The following is an 8,113-nucleotide window of genomic DNA, read 5'->3' as shown; positions in this document are numbered from 1 at the left end:
GCGGCCCCAAAGCCCTTTCCCTCATATATATATTCTTCATAGACTAAGTCATTAACAATGACCTGGTAAAACTTTCACTTCAATTTGAATGATTTATAAGCTAAATCTTACAACCATAAAAAGGTTTTTGTTTGTATTAAGATGTTAGCTCTTTTGACAAAACCTTAAAATATCTCAAAGTAAAACTAACAACATAACTTTACAATATATTCTTTAGTAGCTTTTTTTATTGTGAGGGCTACTCTAAAAAAACTGATGATCACTGTTGTGCTGCCAGATGCAGGAAACCAGCAGTACATTGGTAATCTCTCCGCACAAGCTCTTGTCATGGACCACAGCTTCATAAGGACACTTAGGCCCCAACCCTACTCTAAAATATATAGCAAATAAACTGACACTAACCAATATTGGCTGATCCCATTACATTTTAATGTATAGAATTCCTGCTCCAGTGGACTGATGTGAAGTATATAGGTAAATAAATTCATCTGTTTACTATCTCTACATTACCCAGAAATATTTAATCTTCATTTGTATTAAATTAGTTTCTTACTCTGTAAGATGGAAGGAAACTGGACCCATGTTTCACTTGACTGTAGACTTAAATATAATTAAAATTAAAAAGCATTTCTGAAAAACCAGTCTCAGTTTTGAATCATAAAATGGGGGCATGAGTATACAGACACATTTGCATGAGCATTTAAAGTAATTAAAAGTTATTTTTAAGCTGAATTTTAAAACTTTCTTAAAATGAAATGCTCAAGCATTTTAATTTTACTTGAAACTATAGCGAGAAAAAGTAAACTTTCAAATTACTGGGAAAAAAATTGTTAAAACAAAATACAACAATGAAAACTGTACTATATGAGTACATTTTAATGAACTTTGATCTCCTGTTTTCCATTAAAATACTACTGAACTAGGTATTTCAAGTAAACACAGAAACAACTGGCCTGGGTGTCCACATATCTTTCTGCCCTCCCTATAAAAGCGGGAGCATGATGGCTCTGTGGGGCCAGTGGGCTAAGGACTATCAATAATGTTTTATTTCTTAGAGACTTATAGTTTCAGCCATCTAACAAACACTGCCTCCCATGGAGAACTGAGATTTCTCCTGTAGCTTTAGTGAAGCTCACATCATTTTCCTCTCAGTACAAAAAAATGAATATTTTAATCGATTGCCTTAGGTTGCTCTTTTACATTGGCCACAGTAATTGGTTCAGTAATGGTCATGTGAGCTAGGATAGAAGTAGAAATATGGGCTGGTAACAAGCAAATAAACCTATGCTTTGTGTAACCACTGCTTTACTTACAGCAATTTAAAAACTGCTCCTTAATCCAAAAAGCTATGAAGTGTTTGAGTAATTTCTTACAATAAAGCCAGGCTAAACTGGAAAGCTAAATTATTTTGTATTTACCTCCAAATAAAGTACAGTGTAAAAGAAGAATCTGCATTAGATTAACTTTTACCTTCTCACAGCCTGTGAAACAGTTAAATAGAATCTGCATTAGATTAACTTATCTTTCACAGCCTGTGAAACACTTAAAATTTTTACAAATACCACCAAAAATACATAATGGTATTTGTTACTTTTATAAATAAAAATTGTTCACAGCCATGTCACAGAGAATTTTTCAGGTCATAGATGATTCAACTGAAGTTTTATTTTATTATTTACTTTTTATTTTACTGATACATTGTAGATATACATAATATTATTCATCATAGGGAATTTGTACCTGTACGTGATATATCTTTCTTCTTTTTTTCCCATTCTCCTCCCCTCCTTTCAACCCCCTCCATTATTTATCTACAAAAGCTTTGTTTCCATTTTTTCTTCCATTGTTCTTTTTCCTTGTCCTTTTTTTCCCTTTTCATCCCCCCCCATCTCACTCTGCTTCTCATTTGAACATATTTCCTAATATCTATTATATATTTTGGTCTTTATTTACACTTTCAGTTTGTTATTTGTGTACAAGAATGGTATTGATTTTTGAGTATTGACTTTGTATCCAGCTACACTACTGAATTTATTAAATGTAGGAGTCTTATGTGGAGTTTTTGGGATCTTCTATGTAGAGTATCATGTCATCTGCAAATAATGATAATTTAACTTCTTCCTTTTCTATCCTTATTAATTTAATTTCTTTCTCTTGTCCAATTGCACTTGCTAATGTTTCCAGAACTGTATTGAATAAGAGGGGTAACAGTGGATATTCTTGTCTTGTTCCTGATTTTAGAGTCAACACTTTCAGGTTTTGTCCATTTAATATGATGTTGGCTGTTGGTTTGTCATAAATGGCTTTCATCAGATTGACATAAAGATTATCTATTCCAATTCTCTGTAGGGTTTCTTTTAAAATGAATGGGTCCTGAGCTTTGTCAAATTCTTTTTCTGCATCTATTGAGAAGATCACATGGTTTTGTCCTTAGCTCTGTTGATATGTGCATTACATTTATTGATTTGTGCATGCTAAACCATCCTGGCATCCCTGGGATGAATGCAACTTGGTCATGGTATATAATCTTCTTAATGATTTGCTGCATTCTGTTTGGCAATGTTGTATTGAGGATTTTTGCATCTATGTTCATTAGAGAGATTGGCCTGTAGTGCTCTTTTTTTTGTTGCATCCTTCTATGGTTTTTTTTTTGTCACAGTAATGCTTGCTCCAGGAATATAGTTCCACCAGGCAGGGCAAGCAGTTAAACAGAGGGGAAAGACAGGGAACCAATGATAGGAAAATAGCATGACAAGGGTAAGCCAATTCATATCATTTATAACCATCCATGTTTATGGTATCAACTCACCAATCAAAAGAAATAGACTGGTATAATGGATCAAAAAGCAAGATCCAACAATATGCTGCATACAAGAAACACATTTAATTCAAAAGAAATCCATAGACTGAAAGTCAAAGGATGGAAAACAATATCCATGCCACAAGAAGCTGGGTAGCTATTCTATTTTCAGGCAAAGTGCATTTCTTTTTTTTGCATTAAATTCTTTTATTGGTACATTGTAGGTATACAACACAATTACATTTCTCATTGGGAATTGAACCTTTACATAATGCATCTTGGTTCTTATTTTTTCCCCATTCCTAACCCTCCCTTCACACCCTCCACCCTTCCCTATTTACAAAGACTTTATTTCCATTTTTTCCATTTCTCATCATTTTTCCTTTCCCTTCTTTCCTTTCCCCTGACCCTCCCACTACCCCTACCCCTTTGGACCTTTTCTTCCTATTTTACATTATCGATTATTCATTCTAATCATTGGTACATTTCAGGTATACAATATAATGACATTCATCATTGGAAATTTGCACCTTTACAGAGTCTCTCTTGGTTCTTATTTTTCACCCTTGTCCAGCCCTCCCTTCAACCCCTCCAGTCCTCCCTATTTACAAAGACTTTGTTCCTATTTTTCCATTTTCTCATATTAATCCCATTCCCCTCTAGCCTTTCCCCTAGCCCTCCAATTTCCTTCCCTTTTGCTCCTTTTCTTCCTGTTTCCCATTACCTATTATACATTTAGTCCTTATTTACACTTTCAGTTTCTCACACCAGAGAAACTATTCAGTATTTATTCATGTGTGTCCTATTTATTTCACTTAAGAGTATTGCCTCAATGTGCATCCACTTAGCTATAAATGTCTCTAATTTCTCATTTTTTATGGCTGAGTAGTACTCCATTTTATAAAAACACCACATTTTCTTTATCCAGTCTCCAGTTGATGGACATTTGGGCTGTTTCCAAGTTTTAGCTATTACAAACTATGCTGTTATGAACATGGGCACACATATATCACTGTGGTATGATTTTTTTAATTCTTTGGGGAAGATCCCCAGCAGTGGAATAGCTGGGTGAAATGGGACTTCCAGTCCTAGTTCTTTGAGGTATCTCCATACTGATTTCCACAGTAGTTGCACCAGTCTACACTCCCACCAGCAGGTGAGCAGGGTTCCTCTTTCCCCACAGCCCCGCCACCATTTGTTATTGGTTGATTTCATGATAGCAGCCATTCTTTCTGGAGTGAAGTGGAATCACAGCGTTGTTTTCATTTGCATCTCTCAAATGACCAGTGATGTTGAACATTTTGTCATGTATTTATTTGCTGTTTCTACTTCTTTGTGTGAGAAATATCTGTTCATTTCAGGTGCCCATTTTCGGATTAGGTCTTTAAATTTGGAAGGCCTGATCTTATTAAGTTCTTTATAGATTCGAGATAGTAGACCTTTGTCTGAGGAAGAGCAGGTGAAGATTTTTTCCCACATTGTGGATTGTCTCTTCACACTGCTGGTGGTTTCTCTTGCTGTGCAGAAGCCTTTTAATAAGAAGAGATCCCATTTGTTGATTGTTTGTGCTAGTTCATGGGCAACTGAGATTTTGTTCATAAAATCTTTTCCTACACCGATGTCTTCAAGGGTTCTACCTAACCTCTGTTCCAACTGGTTCAGAGTTTCTATTTTAATATTTAGATCTTTAATCCATTTTGATTTTAGTTTAGTGCATGGTGAGAGATACAGGTCTAGTTTTAATCTTTGGCAAGTTGAAGCCCAATTTTTCCAGCACCATTTATTAAAGAGGCTATCTTTCCTCCAGTGAGGGTGTTTGGCTCCTTTGTCAAAGATGAGATGGCTGAGTGTGTCTGGCATTGTTTCTGCATCTTCTAATCTGTTCCACTGGTGCTCAAGTCTGTTTCTTTGCCAGTACCATGCTGTTTTTATCACAGTAGCTTTGTAGTATAGTTCAGCCAAAGTGCCTTTCAAGCCAAGAGTGATTAAGAGAGACAAAGAAAGTCACTACATCTTGTAAAGGGAACAATCCAAGAGGAAGAGGTAACAATCAGAAATATATATGTGCCAAATGCCAGTCCACTCAACTGTTTAGAGCAAATATTGACTGACATAAAATATCAAACAAGCACTAATACAATTATAATGGTGGGTCTCAATACCCCAATGTCACATATAAAGAGATCAACTAGATGAAAAATCAACAATGAAATATTAAAACTGTGCCAAACTTTTGAACAAATGGATTTAGTAGATGTGTATAAAGTTTTCCACCCCACAGCATCAGAATATAAATTCTTCTCAGCTGCACATGGGAGTTGTCCAAAACTGACCATATACTAGCTTGTAGAATATGCTTAAGTAAATGCAAAGGAATCAAAATTATCCCATGCATATTATTAGACCACAGTGCAATGAAATTGGAAATCAATGGCAAAAGAAACCCCAAGAACTTCATAAACACATGGAAATTATATAACAATGAACACACAATTTGTCACAAATGGAATTAAAGAACAAATTAGATAATTTCTACAATTAAATGATAATGCTAAGATAACATACTGGAACTTATGGGATGCAATGAAAGCAGTCCTATGAGGAAATTTACAGTGGTGAATTCCTATATCAGAAAAACATACCAAGCTCAAATAACAACCTGATTTTGAACCTCTGGCTGCGAGAAAAAGAAGAGTAAGTCAATCCCAAAGTTTGTACAAGGGAGGAAATTATAAAGATCAGAGCAGAAATTAATGCAATGAAGACTAAGAAAAAAAAAGAAAGAATCAATGAAATGAAAGAAATGGTTCTTTGAAAGATTAAATAAAATTGACAAACCCTTAGGCAATCTTAATCTCAATCTTTTTAATCTTAGGCAATCAAAAAAAAAGGAAAGAAAAGACTCAAAACCATGCAATTAGTAATAAAAAGAGTAAAATCACAACAGATCCTGCAGAAATCCATATGATCATCAATACCTTCCTTGGAGAATCTGTACTATAATAAGATGGAAAACACAGAAGAAATGGACAATTTCCTAGATATATATGAATTTTCAAAGCTGAATCAAGAAAATATAAAAATTCTGAATAAACCAATACCAGTCAATGAAATTGAAGATCTAATTAAAAACCTAACAACAAAGAAAAGCCCAAACCCTGATGGATTCACTACTGAATTCTGCAAGAAACTTAGAGATCTAATGCTGCCACTTATCAAACTCTTTAATGAAATTGAAAGGAAAACAATCCTTCCACACTTACTCCTGGATTTTATTTTAGGTTTAAGGAAAACATTACTTTCCTGGTAACCTTATTTTACATGTTGAAAAATTGAAAGTTATGTTTATGCTTGTTATCATACCATTTGTATTGTTTGTTGAAAATATTCTAAATTAAAAGAGTATGGGATTTCAACAAAAAGAGATCTTTGTTGAAGAAAGTTACAGTGACAAATTATTCTTCATAAACCACTAAAACCTAACAAATGAAAGTCAAATTTCTTTTCCCCAGTATTAAAAATCCTTCAAAATTTGGCCCAACTTCATTTTTCTACTCTTTTTTCTCATTGTTTAATGTAGATGAAATCTTCATTATCTATAACAAACATTGTGCCCTTGCTCATGCTATGCACCTTGTCTAGCATTGTCATGCTATTTTTCTTATTTCTTTTCTGTACAGTCAGTGCCTGTGTTCCCCTTTCTTCTTGCCTACACAAAGTTTCCCCCATCACTTACAGCTTGTGGCAATATGGTATAATTGTTACAAGTGATGAACCAGTAGTTATTATTACTTTAAGTCCAAAATTACACTAGGGTTTCCTTCTTGTATTCTACATTATGTGGGTTTTGACAAGTGTGCAATAACATGTTTCCACCTTTAACAGAATCATGCAAAATAGATTCACTGGGCTAAAAATCTTCTGTGCCCAACCTATTAATCTCCTTCTCCCTGTCTTCCACAGGGTCCCTGACAACTGCTGACCTTTTATGCTTTCCATAGTTCTGTCTTTTCCAGAATGCCATCTAATTGGAATCATAGAGTGTATATCCTTTTCAGATAGGCTTCTTTCATTTGACAATATAAATTTAAGCTTTGTGGATGTCTTTTTGTAACTTGATAGCTCATTTCTTTGTATTGCCAAATAATATTCTGCAGTATAAATGAACTGCATTTTTTTATCCATTCATGTACTAAAAGACATCTTGGTTGCTTCTTCTGAGCTTTGGCAATTATGAGTAAAACTGGTAGAAACACATGTATAGAGTTTAATGTGAACATGAGTTTTTAATGAACTTGAATAAATTCCAGGAAATGTGATTGTTGAGTAATATGGAAAACTGTGTTTGACTTTGTAAGAAACTGCCAAACTATGTTCCAAAGTGTCTGTAAAATTTTGAGTTCCCACTACCAATGGTGAGAAGTCCTATTATTCTACATCACCACTAGCATTTAGTATTGTCAGTGTTTTGGATTTCTACCATTTTACTATCTATGTAATTGTATATCACCTTATTTTATTTTTTATCATGTTTTGTTTATTTCAATTGACAAAATTATGTATAGTATAATATATATATATATATATATACTGTAAGAGTGTATATATATATACATACTGTGAGTATATAGCAGAATTTGTGATATATGTATACATTATGGAATCCCTAAATTAACCTAGTGAACATGTGCATAACCTCATCTTTTCTGTGGTGATGAAACCTAAAATTTGCTCTTGTAGCAATTTTATTGCACACATACAAGGTGTGATCAAAATAAACAGTAGAGGTTTACATTTTTTAAATTTATTAAAGTGTGATTTTAAAAATATGAATATGACTGCCAAGTGCCATCTAATGGCAGCATTACCGTGTTTTCTTGTCACCTTATTCACTGGATCTGGCATTGTGGAACTTCTAACTCTTCCTGAAATTCAAAATGACCATGAAAGGTAAATGTTTTGAATAGATTCAGAATACCAAGACAGACACAACAACACAGCTAAAGACAAAAAAGAGGACTTCCAAAACTGCTTCAGAAACTAGCAAGAATGATGAGATAAGTGGGGTCAAAGTGAGGGGGAGTATTTTGAGAGAGAAAAATAGCAATATGTCTTTTATTGTAATAATTTTTAAATTTAAACATTTATTGTGTTTTTATCACACCTCATTGTTATTAATTATATTCACCATGATGTAAAATAGATCTTGTGGACTTGCTCATCCTGTCTAATATTCTATGTCTGTTCACAAATATCTTAATTCCCTGCATCTGCAGCGTTTGGTAACCACAGATCTCCCCATTAGTTCTATGA

This window comes from Heterocephalus glaber, unplaced genomic scaffold (genome assembly GCF_053883595.1).
Source record: "Heterocephalus glaber isolate CG9 unplaced genomic scaffold, H.glaber_assembly_v1.0 deba00001790, whole genome shotgun sequence".
NCBI classification, from domain to species: domain Eukaryota; kingdom Metazoa; phylum Chordata; class Mammalia; order Rodentia; family Bathyergidae; genus Heterocephalus; species Heterocephalus glaber.
Note: the sequence above shows the minus strand (reverse complement) of the source record.